The sequence below is a fragment of the Palaemon carinicauda genome, chromosome 34 (genome assembly GCF_036898095.1).
Source record: "Palaemon carinicauda isolate YSFRI2023 chromosome 34, ASM3689809v2, whole genome shotgun sequence".
Classification (NCBI taxonomy): Eukaryota; Metazoa; Arthropoda; class Malacostraca; order Decapoda; family Palaemonidae; genus Palaemon; species Palaemon carinicauda.
Genome location: NC_090758.1, coordinates 50,306,099 through 50,331,494, shown reverse-complemented (window position 1 = coordinate 50,331,494; position 25,396 = coordinate 50,306,099). Strand labels below are relative to the sequence as shown.

General features: G+C 43.9%; 1 protein-coding gene and 1 pseudogene across 1 annotated transcript in view; both read left to right on the top strand.

Moving 5' to 3' along the window:
* LOC137626435 (uncharacterized) overlaps nucleotides 1-25,396 on the top strand; it is a 423,533-nt gene that overhangs the window by 115,433 nt on the left and 282,704 nt on the right. The gene's annotated exons all lie outside the window — the stretch shown is intronic.
* The window catches only part of LOC137626902 (DNA-directed RNA polymerase III subunit RPC5-like), a 112,589-nt pseudogene that overhangs the window by 43,075 nt on the left and 44,118 nt on the right, over nucleotides 1-25,396 (top strand).

Here is a 25,396-nt window from a genome sequence, read left to right as displayed (position 1 = left end):
CATCAACAATCTCCAAGCTCTTCATCTAACTGTCTTCAGATTATCGGAAAACTCACAAGAGCTAGATGTTTTTCGAAGGAGGCAGCTAGGGCTATTGCAAGAGCAAGAAGGACGTCTTCCTTCTAGGTTTACCAATCCAAGTAGGACGTTTTTCGAGAGTGGTGCAGAGTCAACTTTGTTTCCTCACCCAGTACAGTACCTCTATAACTCAGATTACTGACTTCCTGTTATATCTTCAAAGGAACATAATTTCTTCATCCTCTTCCATCAAAGGATACAAGAGTATGTTAGTAACCGTATTCAGGCCAATACTTGGACCTTTCCTATATTAAAGACCTACAGGAACTTCTCAAATCGTTCGAAACATCAAAGCAATAGTTCTAGGATTCACCAGCTTGGAATCTGGATATACTGTACTCCTGAAGTTCATTAAGAGTGACAGGTTTGAGCCCTTGCATTCAGCTTCATTTAAGGACCTCACGATGAACACTCTATTTTTAGTCAGTTTGGCGACAGCTAAAAGAGTCAGTGGGATTCATGCTTTTTGTGAAAACGGTTTTCTCGAGATACAAAGCTATCGGCTCATTGCAGTTAGGCTTTCTCACCAAGAATGAACGTTCTTCTCAACCTTGGCCCATGGCTTTTTAGTTTCCGAACCTTTCGGATAGGGTTGGCGAGGAGTTGGAGAAGGGTCCTGTGTCCAGTAAGAACCCTGAAGTTCTTCCTGGACTGAACGAAAAAGTTGCGAGGCAAGACTGAAGCTCTTTGGTGCTCGGTCTAGAAGCCCTCGTTTCAGAGGTCGAAGAATGCACTTTCATTCTTCATCAGGCTCTTAATAAGAGAAACTCATGCACATTGCAGTAAGGCAGACCGCAAGCATTTTAAAGTCAGGCGCATGAAGTTAGAACTGTAGCAACTTCGATGGCCTTCAGGCAGAATAAATTGTTGCAGAGCATTATGGACACAACCTTTTGGAGGAGTAAATCTGTGTTCACTTCACATTATTTAAAACGTGTCCAGACTCTTTATGAGGACTGCTTCACTCTGGGACCATTCGTAACAACGAGTGCTGTAGTGGGGGAAGGATCCACCACTACATTCCCATAATCCTAATACCCTTTTCTTCTCTTGGAACTTTTGTATTTTTATGGTTGTTCGTGGAGATTGCGACAGTCTTCCACAATCATTGACTTTAGCAGGTGGTCAATTTGTTCCTTGAGAGCGCCCCGGAACAAGGGTATTGGAGGAGGTCCTGTCACATAGAGGTTTTTAGACCGGTTTGACAGCTCCTAAAGGTCTTCAGCCCCCTGGGTGGATCGCTGGATCTCATAAGGAAAGCGTACATAATGAAAGAATTCATTGAAGTCAGCTTCCTTATCAGGTACAAACCCTTAAGCTTGTTTATTAACTCTTAAGTAAAATTTCAACAATGTTTGCTGTCTCTAACCCTCCACCAAAGGTGTTAATCAGCTATATATATAACTACCGGCTAAGTCTTATGTTTAAAAATTATATTTTCATTATAAAATAAATTTTTGAACATACTTACCCAGTAGTTATATATAATTAAATTCCCACCCTCCTCCCCTCTAGAGACTAGAGGCATGGAAGATCTGAGGAATCATGGAATGGTTCCAGGTATCTCGCTAGATGTGCACAAGTGGTACACCTGGCTACCCAATCTGCGATTTCCGCGAGTTTTGAAATTTCTGCCGGACGTCAGGGACGTATAGCTATACAGTGAACCCTCGTTTATCGCGGTAGATAGGTTCCAGACCCGACCGCGATAGGTGAAAATCCGCGAAGTAGTGACACCATATTTACCTATTTATTTAACATGTATATTCAGACTTTTAAAACCTTCCCTTGTACGTAGTACTGTTAACAAACTACCCTTTAATGTACAGAACACTTAAAGCATGTACTACAGTACCCTAAACTAAAACAGGCACAAAAATTTTAAGGGGATTTTATATCATGCGTTTCCTAAACACGCCAAAAAGCACGATAAAAAATGGCAACCAATATTTTGTTTACGTTTCTCTGATCATAATGAAGAAACAAACGCATTTAGTGTACACATCTGTGTATAGGTTAGTTTTTGCATCGATTATATTGATTATTCAGTACAGTATGTTGATTTTGTTATTACCAATGTTTTACTTAATTTTTCTTAGGACTTCCAAATGAAATGTTTTTCTTTATGATGCCGCCTGAAATGACGGCGTCATAAAGTACGCTCAGTAAACAACCACGCTCAGTAAACAAAGAAGGCATTTAACGCGCATGATGAAAGTGATAAATAATTGTATTACAGTAAAAGCTTTTAGAAAATATGTTATTACAAATATTATTTACCGTATCTATATAAAATCATACAGTACATACTGTACGTAGCAAAGCAGGAAAACAATTTACGAGAGAGAGAGAGAGAGAGAGAGAGAGAGAGAGAGAGAGAGAGAGAGAGAGAGAGAGAGAGAGAGATTGTTTTATTTCAGACTTTTAAAACCTTCCCTTTAACTTAATGCATACAGTACTAAACTAAAACAAGCACAAATATTAAAATGTTAGAATATTAAAGTAAAAAATAAAGATTGTTACTGTACTCACCACGAAAGAAGTTGAAGAAAAACTTGAATGATGATGGCGATGAATTTGCTGCACAGTAGAAATGATGATGATGAAGCTGATGATGTCTTCTACTGTGCAGCCAATGATAGTATTTTACGTCTCTTCAGACGGAGGTGTCTTTTCCTGGGACACCTCTTCAACTTCTTCCTGGGAAACTTCTTCAATTTCTTCCGAAGGCGCACTAGCAGGAGGAACTGGCTCTTTTTTGCGAGGCTGGAAGAACATTGTGATCGGAAGTCGCTGCCGCTGCTTCTTTTTTCGCTCTAAGAGCATCCTGTAGGGAGTCATGTCTTCATTGATCTTGTTGCAGAATTGCATAGACCGAACCATATCCTCGTCCCACTCTTGCAACATTTCTTTCACCTCCTTTATATGGTTGCAGACCTTGGCAAGCCGTTTTAATGTTAAGCCGTTTCTTCGACTTTTTCTTGGGTCTCTTCCTGTGTTTCGCTCTCTTCTTCACTGGCCGATTTCGTCAGGTCTTCTAGGTCTGCGTCAGTTAGCGGCTGGGAATGGCAGTCCAACAACTCGTCGACGTCTTCAGTCGTCACGTCGCCAAACCCGTCACCTCCAATTATCGCAGCCAACTGCACAGATTTGCGTATTGCAGAGTGTTGGATTTCAGACGGAGTAAATCCCTCGTCGTTGTAAACAATCTGGGGCCACAACTTCTTCCAGCTCGCACTCACGGTTGCAGGTTTCATTTCTTGCAGTGCCTTCCGAATGTTCTGCAGGCACGTGGCTATGGTGTACTGCCGCCAGTACGCCTTCAAATTAAAATCTTCATCTTCATCTTCTTGGGCAGCATCCACACACGCAACGAGGTCCGCCAAGGTATTCTTTGTGTAGAGGGCTTTGAACGCCCTGATAACCCCCTGGTCCATCGGTTGAATTAATGACGTGGTGTTGGGTGGCAGGAACTCAACCTGAACGCCCTCACGCGACCTGTCAGTTGCGTGTCCACCAGCGGTATCCATAAGGAGAAGGATCTTGAATGGCAAGCACTTCTCTAGAGATATTGACTGACTTGCGGGATGAAACACTGGTGGAACCAGTTGGAGGTCAGCATCTTCGTAATCCATGCTTTTGGATTATGCATCCAGTACACGGGAAGGAGATTCTTATTCTTATTTTTCAAAGCGCGAGGATTTTTCGACTTGTAAATAAGCCCCGGCTTTAGCAAAAATCCAGCAGCATTGCCACACATCACGAGGGTAACGCGATCCTTGAATGCTTTAAAGCCAGAGGCTTTGGCTTCTTCTTTGAACAGGAAAGTTCGCGACGGCATTCTCTTCCAAAACAAGCCGGTCTCATCCATATTAAACACTTGTTCCGGCTTATATCCACCTTCGGCGATAATATTCTTGAACGTCTGGTTCACGTAAGTTTCAGCAGCGGCAGTGTCAGCGGAAGCAGCCTCGCCATGCAGGGAAACGCTTTTCAGGGCGAAGCGTTTCTGAAACTTCGCGAACCATCCTTTGCTGGCGGAAAAACGTTGTTTCTGAGGCTGGGAATCAGTGGATGTCCCTGATTGAGGTTCATCTACATCATCATCTTCTTCAGCATGGTCGCCATTGTCGTTTTGAGGTTCCTTTGCCGCAAAATTCTCATACAAGCTCAAAGCCTTTGTTCGGATGGTGTTCGTATCCAAGGCTATGTTCTTCTTCCGGCAGTCGGCAATCCACACTGCTAAAGCACCTACCATGCGTACGATCGTTTTATTACGTGTGGTAACGACTCGCTTCGCTGATCTGCTAAAGGTGATGGTAGCCGTCTTTCTAATGTTCGCCTCGTCCTTCTTGATATAGCGAACGGTGGATTCGTTGACTCCAAAATGGCGGGCTGCGGCTGCGTAACTTCTACCGTCTTTTAACATATCGAGAAGCGTCACCTTCTCAGCAATCGTCATCATCTTTCGGTGGCGTTTAGGCTCACTACCAGCCTTAGTAGAAGCAGAACGCTTGGGAGGCATTGTACAGTAGGGTTTAACAGAAAGTTCAACAAAAAGTTCAACTTAAAACAGTCACGCACAGCACAGATTAAAGTTCACAATAACTTAACAACATCTACACAGCAATACGGCGGGAGACAAAGTGACCGCGAATACGTAGATGCTGCGGGTTGGAGATGCGGGCAAAACACCAATCACAGGCTAGATAACAAAACTTGGGTTCTGATTCGTCATCTATCAGCGCTTGAACCAATCACAACCCGTCTTATATGCTACGTCGGTTACCAATTCAAAGTACACGGTACCCTACGTATACAGTAATAATAATAATAATAATGATAATAATAAATAATGATAATAATAATAATGATAATAATAATAATAATAATAATAATAATAATTTTAATAACAACAATAATAATGATAACAATAATAATAATAATAATAATAATACAGCTTTACGTACGCTATTTTACGCTTGTTTTGTTGTAGGATACAGTATGTCTCTTTCTCTCTCTCTCTCTCTCTCTCTCTCTCTCTCTCTCTCTCTCTCTCTCGTACGCTTATTTGAGATGTGATTTTTGCAACAAAGAGTATTATTGGATGCAGTACTACGTATGTATACATACAAAAGATTCATGGAAAAGATGCACATCCATTACATTTGTAGTACAGTAGTAGCCATCAGCAGCCTTACACCATTCTAATATGGTATGACTGCATCTGATTTGCGTTTCATGTTCGATTTAATTTTACTACGTACTGTATACAGTACCTAATTATCGTATGATCACATTCTCTTTTCGTGTTTTATTTCTTTCTGTGCTGAATTATATGTCATATGTAATTCAATGAACAATCAGTAAGAGCAGATATTACTAATTACAGTATTAATGGAATTACAGGTAACGAAATATCGTATTTGGGGTCTTCAGATATCGCGGTATTATCAAAATTTCCGGAAAATTCGCGATATGTATATATATATATATATATATATATATATATATATATATATATATATATATATATGGGTTATGAAAAAAATTCCGCGAAGTGGTGAATCCGTGATGGTCGAACCGCGAAGTAGCGAGGGCTCACTGTATATATAACTACCGGGTAAGTATGTTCAAAAATTTATTTTATAATGAAAATATCATTTTGGTGTGTAAAGTCCTTGGAGCACGTGATGCCCTTCTTACAATCTCCAATGCTGTACAGAAATCCCTTGATTGTGGTCAGGAAGTTCGTATGATTGGCCTTGATTTTAGTGCTGCCTTTGACCATGTCAATCGTGAGGCCCTTGTTTTCAAACTCTAACAGTTGGGAGTGGGTGGGTTGTCTTTTAGCATTATTATGGAATTTTTAAGCAAAAGATCACTAAGCGTTGTTGATGGGCACCATAGTGAGTATAGGAATGTGATATCTGATGTTCCTCAGGGTAGTGTTCTTGGCCCATTACTTTTCATACTATATACACATGACATGTGGTTTGACCTAGAAAACAAACTAGTTGTATATGCAGATGATGCTAGTCTCTTTAGATCAATTCCATCTTCTGAATGTAGATCTGGGCTTGTTGAATCCCTTAATAGATATCTAGCTAAAATTTGTGCATGGTGCAAATTATGGGGACATGAAGTTGAATCCTAACAAAACTCAAAGTATAATGGTACGTAGGTCAAGGACAGTGGCTCCTCAACATTCGGATCTGATAATGTTTCTTTATCTCTGTATAACTTTTAAAGTGTAATTCTTGACTGAAAATTTACTTTTGAGAAACACATTAGGTCTGTGTCTTCTTCCATTGCACAAAAATTGGCTTAGTGAGAAAGTCTTTTAAGATATTTGTTGTTCAATCAATTCAGAAGAAATGTTTTAATTCTTTTATTCTACCTTGTTTCGATTATTATTCTGTCTGATCTTCAGCTGCAGATTCTCATCTTAATTTGTTGGACAGGAACTTACGGTCTATTAGGTTTCTTATTCCTGATCCAGATATTAATCTCTGGCACCATCGTTCAATTAGTTTGTTATGCATTTTGTATAAGATTTTTTATAATTCTTATCGCCCTTTACATTAAGATCTTCCTGGACAGTTCCATCCTGTTTGTAATACTAGTCATGCATTTAATTCGGTTAGTTGAATCGATTGAACTTCAGAAGTTCAAGTATGCAGCAAATGCTTTTATATTGAAGAGGCTGACATAAGTCTTTTTATAGCATATATATGAAACATCTGTTTTGATGTTGTTACTGTTTTTAGAATATTTTATTTTGATTGTTCATTATTTCTCAGATCGTTTGTTTATTTCCTTATTTCCTCTCTTCATTGGGCTATTTTTTCCTTGTTGGAGCCCTTTGGCTTATAGCATCTTGCTTTTCCAACTAGGGTTGTAGCTTAGCTAATAATAATAATAATTATAATGAGTCAGTCTAAGAGTCAAGTTCTAGAAGGGCAAGTTATTCTTTTGGTTTAGACCAGTGCAGCCGATAGTAACGTGACGAGTGTTAAGATTTCTAGACAACCAGATCACACCTTTCCTAGTAATCTGTAGTTTGTTGATGAAACTTCAATATAAATGCTATTTCCATTGCTGGTACCTCTAAGAGGCCAATCCTCATTTGCTAATTTATACCTTTGAGATGTGACTTATGAATGAATATTGTATTTATTACCTTTGGGAGTAGTGGTAGTAGCCAGGCAGGTCTTACCATCAACAGAGGACACAGAGGGAATATTTTCCTCTTCCTCTTTAGTGTCGTCCCTCTAATGATATTAAGAGGATTTATTTTCAGGAATTACCAACGTCTAGGTCTGTATGGCAAACTTCTCCATTCACCGAGCGAGATAACATTTACGTAATAGTAAGCCCTCTGGTTTATCTTTTAGGGTTTGCCTTCATATGCAACTTGCCAATCGAATCTGTTTTGAGCCGCTATCCTATACAGTGTAGCGATTCAGGCCATATAAGTAAGTAATGATTTTGCAATGAAGCCATTATGAAGCACAATCATACCTAGAAAGAGAAAGTCAGCATAAAATGAGCGCAAAATAACAATGTTCGTTAATGTCTATGGCAACCTTGAGGAGAGAGAAGAGATGTCCGCTCTCTATAAGCCAAAGAGAAAAAGTGACTAGTTCACTCTATGAGTATATATACAGGTGGCTGGTACCCCTAGCCACCCTCTACCCAGTCTGTGGGTAGGGTTGCTACCTCGCAACAATAGTCTAATTGGCTACCTTTCAGCTTTGCCGAAAGAATATCCATGATAAATAACTCCGAGTTTGTATTAGTTACAAATTATCTACAAATTTATCAATTTTACATATTTTTGCAACTGTAAAGTTTGTAGAGGACAAAAATATTTATGTTTTGTGAAGAAAAGTTTGTTGAGCATTTTATCTGATTTTGTGAGTTTCTCTGTTTTCAAGATTTTAAAGTATATAAGAAGCATAGGTTTTATAGATAAAATTTAATTTCTGTTTATCACAGATTCACATCTTATTATTTCTTTTTTTATTTATTAGATCCAATATATTTATATATAATTCAGGCCATTTATATAAGAGTAGAGTTCAACTCATTGGACTGATATATCTCCACATTTTTACTAATAATAATACAGACACAAAACTCTTATAGTATTCTGTATTATCTCCTAGCAGGCTTGTTAATCCTGCAAATTCATTCGTAGAATACTGTACATGAAAGTGGGACATGTTCACGCGATTATTAATGTTCTCTCTGCCAGACAAAAACTACAGTGTGTGTGTGGACATTTGGAAATTATGATTGTGGTCTGTATGTGAAAGAGAAATTGTATTGATAAACCTTTAGGCGCTCATTTGATTTCTAGCGTCTAGACTCTAATTTGACTAATAGCTTCCAGGCACACTTTTGACAATTTTGTTTTTTGAAAAATGCAAATTTTAAATGAACTTGTATTTTCATTTACCATGATGTACTTTTTCTTATCCTTATCCACTCTACAACTTCTGATTACAATGTCTTATTTCTCCATCGTGCAGTTTGATAAACCTCTAGATACTCATTTGATTTTTAGCATCTAGACTCTAATTTGACTATTAGCTTCCAGACACACTTTTGACAATTTTGTTTTTTGAAAAATGCAAATTTTAAATGACCTTGTATTTTCATTTACCTTACTGTACTTTTTCTTATCTTTATCCACTCTACAACTTAAGTGACCTTGTACTTTTTCTTATTCTTTTCCACTCTACAACTTCTAATTACAACCTCTGATTTCTCCATCGTGCAATACTTAATTAGCTATGTTCTCTGAAGGAAATTTTCATTGAATATTCTACTTTCCAGGTACGGCAGTGACAAGAGTGAGTTCGAGTCTCGCAAACTGTACTGCATGTACGAAGACGAACTGGTGGACCAGTTCAGCCTGTCGTCGAAAGACTATCTCAACCAGTTAGTACCGCCAACGGAAGAGGTGAAGATGCTTACTCCTGGACTCCCAACTCATCTGATGTCAAAGTCAGGGTTGATATCCCTTGATCTTCACAACCATGTGAAGACTGTTATGATCAATGGTAAAATATATATATAAAAAGTTTAATTTTCTGACAAAGGCCATCTTCCTTATTGTGTATCACATTTGTTGTTTCCATATTCGGCAAATGACGATTCGGTAAGTGCTGGGAGGAGTGAGCCAAAGCATGAGTTTTAAAAAAACTGGTTGAGGGTACACTCGAGCACACTATTCTAGTTTAGTCTCGTGGGAAATGTTCTTCACATGTTTAGCAATGGTATGATTGTTAATCCTCTTCTGTAAGTAGTACAGTATTGTCAATATTTTTTTGCTGAAAGTGTATCAAGGTAGTACAATTTCAAACAGTTTAGTTAAGAATGAAGGCCTACAGAAGGTTTATAGGGAAACCCAGACCTAGTTAGGAAAAGAGTGGAAAAACTTACAAAAAGGCCAGCAGTGGCTATGGTCTCCATACCCCCATAGAGGAAGAAGGTTTAAAACTGTTTGGAATGATATGGTCTCCGTAACGACCAGAAATCCTAGGAGTGTAGTCTTAACTTCTGGTTTCAGATGTTGAATATTGTTTTGGACCATTCAAGACAAGCTGTGTGCATCCTGTACAGTCGACAATGTCATATCCACAGAATACTTCATCATTATCATCATCATTTCCTCCCACGCCTATTGATGCAAAGGCCCTCAGTTAAATTTCGCCAGTCTTCTCTAACTTTAGCTTTTAATTCAATACTTCTCCATTTATCATCTACTTCACGCTTCATAGTCCTCAGCCATGTAGGCCTGGAGCTTCCAACTCTTCTTGTGCCTTGTTGAGCCCAGCTGAATGTTTGGTGAACTAATCTTTTTCCTTCCAATGATATTTCATCTTCCACTGCATACTCCATTCTCATCAGCTCTGTCTTTTTTATATTTATCTTCAGCCCAACCTTGTGTGATATTTCTTGCATTCTGATAAGTAAGCATTGCAAATCCTGTGGTGTTCTGCTAATAAGGACAGCCTCATCAACATAGTCTAGGTCTGCTAATTTCCTATCACCAATCCAGTCCAATCCTACTCAACCATCTCCGATTATTATTCTACGCATTACAAAATCCATGCGAAGGATAAACAACATAGGTGACAACATATTCCCTTGAAGTATTCCAATGTTCACTGGAAATTCATTTGATAGAACTCCATTAACATTAACTTTGCTTTTTAAATATAAAACTTACCCGCTGGTTATATAAGAATGGCTAAAGTCCCTGGACGCCCGGCAGGAAATTCAAAATCTCGCGCGGCTTATCGCAGATATGCCAGGTGTACACTAGCGCCCTCGCGGTACTACAGGTAGAACTATACCAAACCACTTCAGATTTTCTCTGCCGCCATAGCTGGCTGTACTATTGAAAATTCTCTCTCGTTTTCTTATTCTGTTTGGACGTTATTTGGTGATGTACTAACGTTTTTTGAGTTTGGGCTTTCGCTTATTTGTTTTATTTGATCTGTGATCACGTATTTATAACTTAAAAGGTAGATTTAGAAGGTTTTTCAACCTATTTTAAACCTCACTAAAGCATTAGGGCGGGATGTAAACATTTCGTCCATTGATGACGTCACAGCCTCTTCCGTAGGCTAAAAGTCTGTCTTGTTTTTTACAAGGAATGATAACTGAATCTTTTCTTTTGAAGTATTAAGTTATAAATTAAATTAAAGGATTATTATTTCGAGAAAATTTTATCCTTTTAATATTTTTTCTTTAGATAATCTTCGATCTGTTTGCAAAGATTAACTAGTGTTCAGTTCATTTTTGTTACGCAGTTGTCAGTATCGTTACAATATTACAATATTTTATAGCGATTTTTATGAATAGTACATTCTTCTTACAACTCAAGTTTATAAGTTGTACTATATGAAAGGAACATTTTATTTTGCATTTCATCGGTCCTTTGAGTATTTTTCCTTAGTCAGAGATCAAAGGAAGTTAAAGTTCAGTTAATGTTTATACGATGCAGTATTCGTTACAATCGATGTAGCGCATGATTCTATGTATCGTTGTTTCCTTAGTGGTTTTTGGAATACTAAAATTGTTCGTATAGTAAGTGTAAATGTTCCAATGAATACGAGTGATGATTCGTCTTTTATTGGAATTCCTTAATTTAAGGGTTTATTTTGATTTATAAATATATCTTTGTTCCAACACGGAGTACTTACCTCGAACTACTTTCTTAGGAGTATCTGGGATCTCCTCCCAACCGACCCGAATTTTGTGTAGCTTACCCTACTCCCGTTTTCTATGCGGGGAACCTCTGGCGGAGTGATACACGCCATGAGACGACCCGGGTCTGAGAGCATGCTTGTTCAGATCTCGATCTCCAGTAAGTTTCTGGTCGCGTCGCGGATAACATCCCGACGCTCTCTTTTACCCAGTGCGCCCTTTGTGTCCCATGCGGTTCCCACGTGGTCCCTTTGTGCTCTTCCTTATCCTTTTCCCTCTGTGTTCCTGTGTCTCGCGGTGCCTTACTAGTGCGTTATGGAGCATCCCTGTCATTGCCCTGGGCCTATGGCCGGAAAATCGTGTGGCGCCTTCCTCTCAAAACCTGAAGTTGACCCGCACTCCTTGTGTTCTTCGTGTAGGGGCAGTGTGTGTTCCCCTACAGCCGCGTGTCCGGAGTGCGTGTCCTGGAACAAGGTGCAGTGGGTGCGCTACGGCACCAAGAAAAAGAAGTCCTCTAGGAGATCGCCTAGGAAACAGAGTGTCTCTTCGCCTCTTGCTTCGCCTGGCGTTTCTTCGGACAGTCTCTCTCTGCTGCCTTCCCCTACCCAGAGTAGGGGACGAGGTAAGTCAGTTGCAGGGAAGAGGCCTGTGGCCCATCTCCAGGAGTCTGATTTACCTGATAGTGGGATTGTGTCGTCGATCCAGGCAAGTGGGGGGCCTGAAGGAGGGATGGGAGTTTGTTCGGGGGACGGAGCCCTGGTGCAAGCAGGGCCCGTCTCGTTGGACGATCCTATGTGGGGAAAAACTGCTGCAGCCTCTTTTCCCGCCTCTTGGGCATGTATTTCAGGTGTGTCCGCAGCCGAGGGTACCGCCGAGAAGGAAGACTCGCCGCAGTCAGACCCCCTCGCGTGGGCGCCTCCGAAGACACCCTTCAGATCACCCTTGAGGATGGAAGAGGAGTTCGAGACCTGGTTCCCCAGCGAGGAGTTCCCCCACTCCCCTCCAGCGCCTTCAGCTACGTTCCCGTCCATCTTCCTGGAGCCTTCATCGCCGACCGAACGCCGTGTGGACCCACCAGCAACGCGGCGCGACTCATGCCCTTCAGTGAGGTCCTACAAGTCTTCGGGTTTCCCTGTAGAGGCCTACTCCTACTCCTCGGAAGACGGAGCCCCGAGGGACCATAGGAGACGGCGAGATAGGTCCGGCAGGAGACGGTCACGCTCACAATCCCGTTCCAGATCCCGCCACGTGGGTAGGCGCTCTAGATCCCCCAGGAGGAAGTATAGGAGAAGCGACTCCCCGGAGGAAGAATGGGTGCAGGTCGTCATCCCACGTAGCCAACTCCTGGAGGCGTCAGCAGTCCCGGGCACCTCGGGCTGGCTCCCTAAGGCCCGCTCGCCAGTGAGGTACGTCCCCAGCAGTAGGTATGATCAACGGAGGGAGTCGTCTCTTCAGGCCCCAAGGGACAGGCATAAGTCCGCGAAGGTTCCGACTCCATCCGCCCAGCGGAGAGAGTCACCCCTTCGGTCTGGCAGCCACGTCCCTGCCTCAAAATCAACAATGAGTCGTCCGGAACGAGAGAGACTCCTTCCTTCTACGAGCAAGCCCGCAGACCCCTGGTCCTCCGGAAGAAGAGAGAAGTCCAGGACGGAGGCCTCCGTCCCTGCAGCGATGCCCATCCTACACCCTGAACCGCCGAGACTGGACCACTCCAGGAAGATGCCTCGTCCCCGTCGGAGGTCCTCCGTCACGAGAATGTAGATGACGGCGTAGAAGGTTCGGCAGCGGAAGTTTCAGCCTACAGGAGAGTGATAGGCCTCATTAGACGTCACCACAGGCTGGACAAACCTGAGCCCTCCACTGACGAAGTGTGGCTCTCGAGCCTCAGCAGGCTGGTGGATGCACCTGTGCAACAGAGGCCCTCACTAGCCCTTCCTTTGGCTAGGGATGTTAGGCTGGGTATGGCGCACGTTGACGGGATCGTGGCCAACCACGCAGAAGCTCCCAAGAGCCAGAGCGCCTCCAAACTTCTCCAGGGCCTAAAGCCCCAGAGCCGATTCTACCTTCCCGAAGGACACTGCGCGGATCCCTGTACGGTGGAGCCAGCAGTCGCCATCCTGGGACAAGGAGCAGCAGAGGAGAGGGCTACCACTGCCCTAGTATGTTTCTCCCCTTCGGAAACTTCCATGATAGAGGAGCTAGCCAAGGACCTGGTACAAGTATCATTGTGGCTAGATTGGTGGGCCTCCACGCTGGTGGGGTTTCAGTCCTCGCAGTCCCGGAGAACCAGGCTTTGCTGAAGGAGCTGATTAGCTTGGGAGGTAAGGCCGTAAAGTTCCTCTCCTACCAGTCCATCGCGCAGGCCGCCAATTGGATACTGCGGAAGAGGGACAGTGTGCTCAACAAGCTCGTCAGGAGGCTCCTGGACAGAGAAGCGAGGTCCCTGAGGAGCCTACCCCTGTGGGACGACTCAGTGTTCCCCCTGAAGGCAGTAGAGGAGACGGTAGAGAGGGTCAGGAAGCTAAAGGATGCGGGAGAACCCAGACCCCCTCCAGTGAGAAGACCTGCCCATAGAAGGGCACCCTCCGACGTCTCTCTCCCTCCTCGCTCCTCACCTAGCCAGCCCAGGAGAGAGACCCCTACTACGGCCTGGCCTCAGCCTTCGCAGCCCCCCTGTAGAGGAACGCTTGCTGCGCAGTCAGCCTTCAGGCCTTCCTATTCGGCCGCCAGAAGAGGTCGTTCAGGCCGCGCCTCTCGAAGGGGTTAGGGAGAGAGGCCCCCTACTCCAGCCGAAGCCTCAGGTGAGGGGATGCCTCAAACGTTCTTGGCAAGCATGGCGAGACCACGGAGCACATCCATGGACCGTAACAGTTCTGGAGACCAGTCATAGACCTCTCACCCCTCAACAGGTTCGTGTGCTAGACAGACTTCAAGATGGACACTCCTAAGTCGGTCCTAGCGGCCTTGAGGGAGGGAGACTTCATGATGTCCATAGACCTCAAGGATGCATACTTCCAAATCCCTGTTCACCCCTCCAGCAGGAAGTACCTAAGGGTAAAATGGGGTACCCAAACGTTGCAGTTCAAGACCCTCTGCTACGGTCTGTCCACAGCCCCTCAGGTCTTCACGAGGGTTTTCGCAACAGTCTCAGCCTGGGCACACGAACACGGTATCCGCCTGATTCGGTACCTGGACGACTGGTTGTTGCTTTCAGCCGTAGGGGAAGTACTGAGGGAGCAAGGCGCGAAGTTCCTGCAGTTCTGCCACATCCTGGGTATCATCATCAACCTGGGGAAGTCCCAACTGATACCCTCCACCAGGATGAACTAACTCGGAATGGTCCTGGACTCACGGTTGGCGAGAGCCTTCCCTTCCGCGGAGAGACTGGACAACTTGGACCAGATCTACCGGCCCTTCCTGTCGAACTAGCCCAGGAGAGCCAAGGACTGGCAAAGACTGATAGGCCACCTCGTGTCGTTAGAGAAGCTAGTCCCACAGGGGAGACTCAAACTCAGGGGAGTACAATGGAACCTGAAGGAGACCTGGAACCAGATAGACTCCCTGCACAATGTGGTCCCGATGTCCCCGGAGACGAAGGAAGTCCTAGAGTGGTGGCACGACAGATCGAACACCCTCAAAGGAATGCCCTTCGCAGCCGACCCTCCGGAGATGCTCCTGTTCACGGACGCATCCAAGGAGGGTTGGGGTGCTCATCTCCTCGACAGCACAGCAAGAGGAAGAGGGTTAGCCGAAGAGAAGAACCTGCACATAAACGTGCTAGAATGATGGCAGTGCGAAGAACGTGCCTAGAGTTCGTCCATCGGCTCTGGGGAAACACCGTGGCACTGATGTGTGACAACGCCACGGTGGTGGCCTACATAAAGAAGCAAGGAGGACTGAAATCGAAGGAGCTGTGTGACCTCACGTTGGAGTTACAGGAATGGGCCGAAGCAGAGCAGATCAAGATCTCGGCCAGATTCATCCCAGGGAAGAGAAACGTCCTGGCTGACGGCCTCAGCAGAATGGGTCAAGTGGTAGGGTCCGAGTGGTCCTTGCACCCGGAAGTGGCCAAGACACTCATTCAGAAGTGGGGCTCGCCAGTGATAGACCTCTTCGCCACAAGACTGAATGCACAGCTCCCCGTGTTTTGTTCTCCTGTGCCAGATCCGTAAGCGGCGCTCGAGGACACCTTCCATCACCCTTGGGACAACCTTGGGATGCTCAGGCAAGTCCTCAACAGGGTGAGGCGAGCGGACAACCTGTGGATGACTTTGGTAGCGCCCTGGTGGCCGGAGAGAGAGTGGTTCGCGGATCTAAAGGAACTGGCACGCCTTCCACCTTGGCCCCTTCCGGACAGACCAGACCTTCTCCGGCAACCGCACTTTCAAAGGTTCCACGAAAACCCTCGGTCCCTCTGCCTTCACGCGTGGAGGTTATCGAGCGTCTCCTGAGGAAGGAAGGATATTCGGCAAAGACGGCAACAAGGATGTCAGGGTACCTGAGACGTTCGTCAGCCGCAGTATACCAGGCAAAATGGGCTACCTTCACTAAGTGGTACGTCTCGAAGAACATCAAGCCGTTGCAGGTCTCCATCCCGGAGATAGCGGACTTCCTGGTATATCTCAGGGACGAGGTAAACATGTCCATCCCAGCCATTAAAGGAGTCTGGGCTGCCCTGGGCCAAGTCTTCCTCCTGAAGTCCTGAAGGGCATCGACCTTGGTACCTCCAGACACATCTCGATGCTCATCAAGAGCTTTGAGCAATCGTGCCCCCCTCAGGCCGTTAGGGTGCCCCAGTGGGACGTGGCTAGAGTCCTGAAGATGCTGTCAGAACCTCTTGGACAGAGAGCTCAGCCTCAAGACAGTTTTTCTATTAGCGCTGGCATCAGCAAAATGGGTAGGGGAGATTCATGGACTGTCGTACGAGGTATCACACTCGAAGGGCTGGCATGAAGCTACCTTCAGGTTCGTACCATCCTTCATGGCCAAGACTCAGAATCCAGCAGTAGTCTGGGACCCCAGGTTTGAAGGATTCTCAGTGCCGGCAATCCCTCGTTCGGACAACCCGAGGGACTTGTTTCTGTGCCCTGTCAGAGCGGTACGGAAGTACTTAGAGAGGACAGCCAGACTTCGACCCGAAATCAAGAGTCTGTTCGTCTCCTCAGGACTAGTAAAGAAGCCAATCTCCAAGAATACGATCTCCTTCTGGCTACGGCAGGTGATCATGAGAGCCTACAGTAGTGCAGGGGTTCCTCTTCCGGGGAAGCCTAGACCCCACGACATCAGAGGGCTAAGTACTTCGTTGGCCTTTGAGAAGAACATGGCAGTGGGCCAAATCCTGATGGCAGGTACATGGGCTAGTCAGTCAACCTTCACAGCTCACAATTTGAAGGATTGTTCGAGGAGGTCCCTGGACGGATTCTCTCTCGGTCCCGTCATTTCCGCGCTCCAAAAGATTTAAAGGTGTAGCCCCGGGGAAAACCACGGGCAGTATGTCCAAGAGATACAGGTTCCTTCCTTACCCCCCTTTTATCCCCTATTACCTTCCCTAAAATGACCCTAAAATCCTTTAACTGCCATGGGATACACTGTCAGTGAATGAATACGTCTCCAAGGATTTTTACAGAGGTGAGTTACTTAGACAATAAGATAGTTTTTTTGGGTAGTTTTCCCTATTTCTCATGTTTTCCTTTGGGGGTCAGCAGAACCTAGCCTCCTATCTAGGTTCCCCTTTTTCTCTCCTCATCACGGTCTCTGGGTCCTGAGGGACACTCCCACCTCCTAAGGTATACATCTCCTAAGAAAGTAGTTCGAGGTAAGTACTCCGTGTTGGAACAAATCACAAATTTTAAGTAATTTGTATTTTTCCTAACAGTGCTTACCTCAAACTATTTTTGGGTTATGGCCCGCCCATCCTACCCTGAGTGCCTTACAGGACTTTGTAGAAACCTATCTGTCAAAAAATTACGGGAGATCGAGACCTGAGCAAGCATGCTCTCTGACCCCGGGTCATCTCATGGCGCGTATCACTCCGCCAGAGGTTACCCCGCATAGAAAACGGGAATAGGGTAAACTACACAAAATTTTGGTCGGTTGGGAGGAGATCCCAGATACTCCTAAGAAAGTAGTTCAAGGTAAGCACTGTTAGGAAAAATACAAATTACTTAAAATTTGTGATATTAAGGTAATATTTATTATTTGGTTGCATTTATATGGGATTCAGTGACTTTTCATTCCCATTCAAACGATTGACAGAATTGTAAGTCTCTCTCTAAGAGTTCATTTCGTTTGAGAGAACGTATACTTTGGTTTTCAAATAATTGTGAAACTATCTTTTTACCAAAGAGTAAAATGCAAATTTTTTAGTGCTAAATTATGCAGTGAATTTTATTCAGTGGAGAGTGCTTCTATTCGGACCTGTTGTGAGCCTAGCCTTAGATCTCTGTCAAGCTCTCAGACCCAGGGAAGAAGTTAAGTCGAACGGCGAAAGGAATCGAGAGGGTAGCCAGGTGTTACAGTCTTTTAAGACCTGAACAGAAGTCCTCTCGAGCGTTTTCTGTCAATCCCCAGAACACTCACCCTCGCTATAGATAAAGCGAGGTATTAGTGTTTTCAAACATTATATGCGCGCTTCAGGCGCAAAGCTGAAAACAAAATTAGATTCGTTCTGTGTATTTACGATTCATACGGCGCAGACTTAGTGCCGCCGCCTCCACCTGATGGGTGTCGTCTCCCGACAGTAGCAAGCGCTAGGGATCGACGAAGATAATGCTGAATACATTTCACCTGAGGTTGATTCTGATCTTTGCTGTTAGGCGTGAAACAGCAATTATCTTCGTTTATGTAGTCTTATCAGCCTGCCGTTGACAGTTCGGTTGGGTGTCACGATTCCAGTCTTGACACGGTCGCACAGGCGACGTGTCTTTAACGGTGATGACTCGTTGTCGCACAGGTGGCCTACCAGCCGCAATGTTCAACGGTTCGAGGAAGTGGATGCATCACTTCGATTACCTGCTCAACGCAAACCGACCGTTCATAGCGCTTAGTGTCAGTCTGTTCAGCCGCGCCGACATTCGCCAGGCAGCAGATCATGCTACCAAGCGACATGACAGACAGCAGAGCTGGCGAAGTGTCAGCGGAACGGTGCGGCAACGGAAGCGGAACGTCAACGGAACGGAGCGTCAGTGTGGACGCTTCAGCGCCAGTGTAGGCGCTTCAGCGTCAGTGTGGACGCTTCAGCACCAGTGTGGACGCTTCAGCGTCAGTGTGGACGCTTCGCTACCTATGACAATAGACTTTGATGTCTACCTAACCATGATCGTCTAGCGTTGGGTTATTCTTGCTCCAGGCGCTATATTAAGAAATAAATCTTAACTAGAAAGATATTATATTCTCGGACCAAGGCCTGCTGGGCTAACTCTTGGTTGAGAGAACTAGAATTAAAACCTCTAAGCATTGAGGTCTGAATTCAGAATCCTAAGGAGTGGATTCCTAAAAATCAAGACTTTTCTTCCTAGGATAGAGTATTGTAGGAGGAAGGGAATAACTTTTAGAAACTCATGAGAATTTTTCAGAAGTTTCCCTTTTATTTTACACCTGCTGCTCCTCGTTTCGTCTTCAGAGTTTTCGCTAGTTGAGTTGATGGTGTCTATTCATTTTTTTTATTACTAGCCAGGCTACAACCCTAGTTGAGAAAGCAAGATGCTTTAACTCAAGGGGCTCCTATAGGGAAAGATGGCTCAGTAAGTTAATAAGAAAATAAATAAATAGATGAATTAACATTAAATCTTTCTCAGAGAAATAGCGAACCTTACTGTAGAGGTTGATGCAGCGCCTGCAGCTGCAACAGCAGGAAGTGCATTAAGGCCTTTATGAGAATAGAGTGTAATAGTATATCACCCACCACGGGCAGATCTTTTATGATTTAATGTAGCATGTTTTAAAACACTCTTGTTTAGTGACTCATAAACATAGCACAGTGCACGGGAGGAGGTGTTTGTTCGTGTTCGTCTTACTCCTAGCCTTACACCTCTTCCTTACGTTCCAACCCCGGGGAGAAATAAGGTCGGTAGGCTGAGGTACATTGCGGACCTTGTGCGTTAAACGCATGTTCCGCCGAGCGATCCTATTGATGTAGTCCAAGACGTTCCCTCTCCGCTTTGGAATGATGAAGTGAAGCTCTTTTCTTCGCCTACGATTGTCGAACTATGACGTCACAACCATGTGACATAGTATCTTGAAAAGAGCCAAGTTGGAATGTCTTGAAGCGATCAGTTCGTCATCGCTATGGTATCATGGATCTTATAACTTTTTTCTGCGTAATAGGATGCAGTTCCCTGATGAGGATGACGTTCTACGTTCTCCCTGTCTACTAGACTAGGAAGTTACTCGTCATGTATGCACGCGAACAGAACTTACCCTCGCAGCAGGTGTGTTGCGATGCTTAAACGGGAAGCAGTCGAGTGTGTTTTTTCTTCCACGAGAGAAGGGAAGTCAGACAATTCTCCTATAATCCTGGCTCTTCCTCTGGAATCTGAAGCACATTCAGGGAAGAAAGAGTTTGTCCTCGTCAAAGGACTCAAAACCTAGACTTGGTAGTCACCAATCAATACATCCAAGACCTTTCAGGAGTCATATGCTTTCTAAAAACTTATGATGCGGTAACTGATGTTCGCCGGAACTTTTTCTGTTGAAAAAAGGTGACGTGTCAGCACCAAAATCGGGTAAGACACATAATTCTTCGAGAGAGGTGCTCATTTTGCTTCTGTTCACACTTCTCCTCCCCCAGTTTGGGGAAATGTCTAATACTTTCTTCTGGGGTTTAACGACTACTGTTGACGGTATCTCACAACATTGGATACGTTCAGGTTGCGCACAAGGCGCGTTAGAAATATCATAAGGACTCTCCCAATTCGCTCACGGGATTGCGGTTGATGATCTCTTATAGCCTTCGCTCACGCGTGAGGTGGCGCACACGCTGCCCCACGAGTGTAGGTTTGGTCTGAGCTAAAAGAGGTCAATTTCATCTCTTTTTAGCGTTTACGATTCTCGGGGGGAAAAAAATTTTTCTCCTAAAAGAGTAAGGACTACCATAGACCAAAGGGATGGTTTTCCGTTAGTATCAAACAGTGTAGTTCTTCGATGCTCAGCAACGCTTCCTTGCAGAGATATGCTTGTGTTACGGGAAGCGTTAAAGCAGATGCTTGTAGCAGCGCAGACACACGCAGTCACAGATGCAGACGCCAGTCTGGTCGTATGTTGGACGCTGACAGTCAAAGTTGATCCTTTCAACAAGTTGTCCCATCTTCGTGGTCTGCGGGACACACGACAACCACTCATGCGGACGCATGCTACACGCGGGCAACTCTCGACAAACAGGTCAATCTGAAATCCTAAGCAATCTAGATGCATTTGCCAACCTGGACATATACTGGATAAGGTCAGTCAGGTTTTTTCCGCGACATGATAGACTAACAGTTGCTCCTTTGCGCCACTGACTGGACACGATGCTGTTGCCTCCTTGCAGCACGCTGTAGATTTACAACAGGCGAGACGCACACAGAGCGCTGTATCCACTCAACCAGGTGAATGCATACAGCACGCTGGTACCTTACAGGAATGCAAGCACATGCGACATTATAGTCGCATACTAGACGTATACAGTCAAGTCTTTTGCTCACAGCAGTATGGACAGACTGTTGTCTCTACTTCACGTCTCTCTGGCCTCGCAGCTAACGCTTCCTCACGTCAACCTTTGGCTTTAAGTGTGTTGAACATTTGTTGGTACACACGATCAGGTCTTAACTTCACAGCATGAGGTTCATGTTGTTGATGCCTCTTTTCAGCAAGCCTAGCTTCAATATCGGTTTCTTGCCACTGATCTGGATGCGTTTTGGGAGGAGGTCTAGATCTTGACTCTCTCTCTCACGACATGTTGAGCATATACAGCAGGCTGGAACCATACTGGACTCATGCTGGGACCATGCTGGGTGCATGCTGGAAGCATGTCATCAGTCCGTTTTCCTGTGTCAGGATCACGAACGCTCTATTTTAAACCATCAAGCTTTAGGTCTAGCTGCCTCCAGTATTTCGGAAAACCCCTAAGATCTAGAGGGTTGTTCAAAGGAGACTCCCTCTTAATGAGAGAATGCCTTGATGAAGTCATTGAGCTTCAGCACGGCATTTCATTCCCGTGCTGAAACTTGGTGATGGGCAAGAGGGCTCTCGAACTTGGGGAAATTGCTCCCCCAGTTTGAATCTAAATTTCTCTCCTTCACCTTTTTCTTTTACTCAATATTACGTCGACCTTATCCTAATTTCATAAACTTTCTTTCGTCTTGCTTTCCAAACTCTGAGAAAAATTTCCCTCATATATGTGTATACATTATGTACATATATATATATATTTATTAATTTTTATTTTTTTTATTTATTTTTTTTTTTCCTCCTATGGCTTGGATGTTTCTACATCCATTGTAGGCCTGGCGGGGATGTTCATACATCCTTTATTGCTGCCTGCTTTGATGAGTGGGAGGAGGTATCACGGTTAGGAGCTATATGTGAGAGTATTGGATGATTTCAGCCATCCCGAAGGTGGTTTGGACCTTTTTGGCGGAACTATTCTCAAGTGTTGGGTCTTCGGAATCCAGGGGGATCCAATGCTTGGGATAGGACTCTCGGCTTTTGGCCTGAAGCCCGTCATTACAAATATGGGAAGGATGATTCCATTGTTTCTTGGTCTCAGTCCTAACAGGCGGGTTCAGCTTACACCTGTGCCTCTATATCTGTTTTGATGCTATCCTTCGGGTAGGGTAGGGAGTGGACTATCTCTCATTGTGCCGATAGTGGAGAGTGCAAATTTCCTTTCTGACGCGTGATGGCCTAACATTCTCGAGCAGGTACATCAAACTAACCCTTTTCTCTCTCTCTCGTCTAATGGATTCTTCAAGTAACGAACCCACCATCCCCTGGATACGCTGACTCTCCCCCGGCACTGTTGACGACCTCTGCTAATTCAATGAAAGAAAATTCTGTTGACGACCTAGGAACAAAAAAGGACCCCTCTACTAATGTTTTAAAACCAATAAAGTCGGGTAACAAAGGGAAACTAAGAATCCTTCATGTTACCCAAATTCCAATAAATACTGATTATGATATGATATATAAAGCATTTAGATCCTATGGAGTGATAAAAGAAATTAGAATGAAACTTGAAAATGAAAAATGGCATTCATGGATAACTTATAATAATCATGAAGAAGCATTCTACTCAATATGTAACATCAATGATATCAAAATCAATAACTTAAATGTCATGGGTGCCCTATGTGATAAGATACCAAACAGTTTGGATGTATATAGACCTGCTTGACTGGTTTGAGAAAGATATCGATTTAACTATGCTCCCCCAAAGAAAGCCAAAACCACCAATGTGGCTTGTTGCTGAACCTAAAGGGAGTAATGGGAATTATTTTAAAATTAGCAAACTAATTCAGAAAAAGGTAGGAACCATTGCACCAGGTGATATATCTCGCTTTGGGAAAAATAGCTTCTTAATCCATGCAAAATCATCCACGCAATCAGTTATACTGTCTAACCTTAAGACAAGCAGTGATGAGGATATGTTAGATGTCAAACCCCACCTAAACTTTAGTTACGGAAGGGGAGTAGTCTTCAATAAAGATCTGTATGAATTTACAGAAGAGGAAATACTAGCCATGTGCCCATTAACAGTGTGGAAAGTGCACAAGATTCCTGGGACGTCAATGATTATCCTTACTTTCCAGGATGCTGATGTGCCTTTCCACATCAATATTGAAAATGAAAGAATAAAAGTTCGACCTTTCAAACAAAAACCCTTACAATGTTTCAAGTATTTCAAATTTGGACATCCTTCTAAAGTTTGTAAAAATGAAAAAATGTGTAGCATCTGTTCCAAACCTTATCATGGAGACTACACTTGAGCCCAGCTGTTAGAACTGCAATTCAAACCATAAATCCACTGACAGGAGTTGCGAGATCTATAAGGTTGAAGAAGCAGCCCTCATCAAATCTAGTGTAGGACATGCCAAAAGACTACTGAAAAAACCAAACAGCTATGCAAAGGCAATGAAATCAAGAGAAAATATACCACATGAGACATCGAACCCACATAGTGCTGCCAGTAACTCCAAGAAAAGAAATACATCATCTAATGATAGTGAAGTTTTGCGTGACAAGGTAAGCATATTGCCTTCCAAGGCTTTGCCACTGTGTATTAAAACTCCGGCACTGCCCACTTCTATACAAACTTCATCCCCCATTACCAGCAATAGTACTAACCTCTCTCAGGCCATGTCCTTGCCTGATTTGATGGAAGTTCCACCCGAAACAAAGTTACCAGGTGCACCTGTGGTAGGGAAGGTGCAAAAACCTGGTAGATCCTCACCACCGATAAATAAGAAAAGAGAGAGACCTCCATCTCTCTCTCCACCCTCCATTAGAAACGTTAAGGTTATGACATCAAATAAATTTGATGTTTCTAATGAACCAGAAGATAAACTGAATAAATCAGAAATTCAAGTTGAGGTCCACCATCCACCTCAACAAATAAATCAAAAGGATTCAAAGAAAAACACAAACGTAAAACCCAACATAACAAGACCACCTCTGAAGAAACCTACAGGTAATAATGTTAGATTAACAACTGCTAATGGGAAGACCTCATCCAAGATGTTTTCCAGAAATAATCCATAGTTTTCTCCTCCATTTTGCAATGGAACTGTCAGGGTTTGAGGGCGAAATATGAAGAACTTAAGCTCCTAATTCATGAACATTCCCCCATAATTGTATGTCTACAGGAAAGTATGCTTGATTCTAACACTCCTAGTCCTCGAGAGTATGTTAGCTATAGAACACCATATAATCAACAAGCAGGGAGCCATGGCGGAAGTCTCATGTACATTCGTCGAGATGTTCCCCAAATACCTATGTCTATACGTACAGCCCTGCAGGCAGTGGTTGTACAAATTGATATAGGGAGAAAATATACAATATGCTCTCTGTACTTACCTCCAAATGATAACATTTTATATGATGATTTAGCAGAGGTCATTCAACAACTCCCTCAACCTTTTCTCTTACTGGAAGATATGAATGGTAGACATCCTTTATGGGGTGATGTTTTGGCCAACACAAGGGGCAATATTATCTCATCAATTATGGAGAATGAGGATGTGGGACTCCTTAATACAGGAGAGCCCACGCACTTCCATGTTCAGACAGGTACTTTGTCATGCATTGACCTTTCAATTGCAAGCTCTAACTGCCTTCTTGATTTTGATTGGAGGACATTAGATGATTGGCATACTAGTGATCATGCACCAATCATTATAAACACCAACAAGGGTCCGCCTTTGCAAAGATCGCCACGTTGGAATCTAGACAAGGCAGACTGGGTTAAATTTTCCGAGCTAAGTGAAATCGAAGGGAGAGCAGAACAGTTTGAAAGTATTGATGATGCCATAGACCTACTGAATGGAACTCTTCATACAGCAGGAATCTATTCGATTCCCAAAACCACAGGACTATTCAAAAGACGACCAGTCCCGTGGTGGTCCTCAGAATTAACAGCCTTGCACAGAGCCACCAGAAAATCCCTGACTAGATTGCGTAGATGCCGTACTGATGAAAATTTGATATCATACAAACAATGTAGAGCACAGTTCCGTCGTGCCATGAAAGAAGCTAGACGCCAATCTTGGGTGGCTTTTGTTTCCTCCATTAACAGTAGAACACCCCCATCTTCTGTATGGAGGAAAATAAAAAAAAATTGCAGGCAAATTTACCCCGAACCCACCACCAGTGTTGAAAGTGAATGGTCAGTTTGTGACTGAAGGAAATGAAGTTAGTAATGCCCTAGCTGACCATTTTTCAAATGTATCGTGCAAGAGTGTAGCAGCTCCTGGTCACCAGTATAGGAGCATTGAAGAAAAGAAAATTTTAAATTTTGCAACAGGAAGGGAAGAATCGTAAAATTCTCCTTTTACTGAAAGAGAACTTGATTCCGCACTCGCTACTTGCAACGATACAGCTCCTGGACCCGATGGAATTC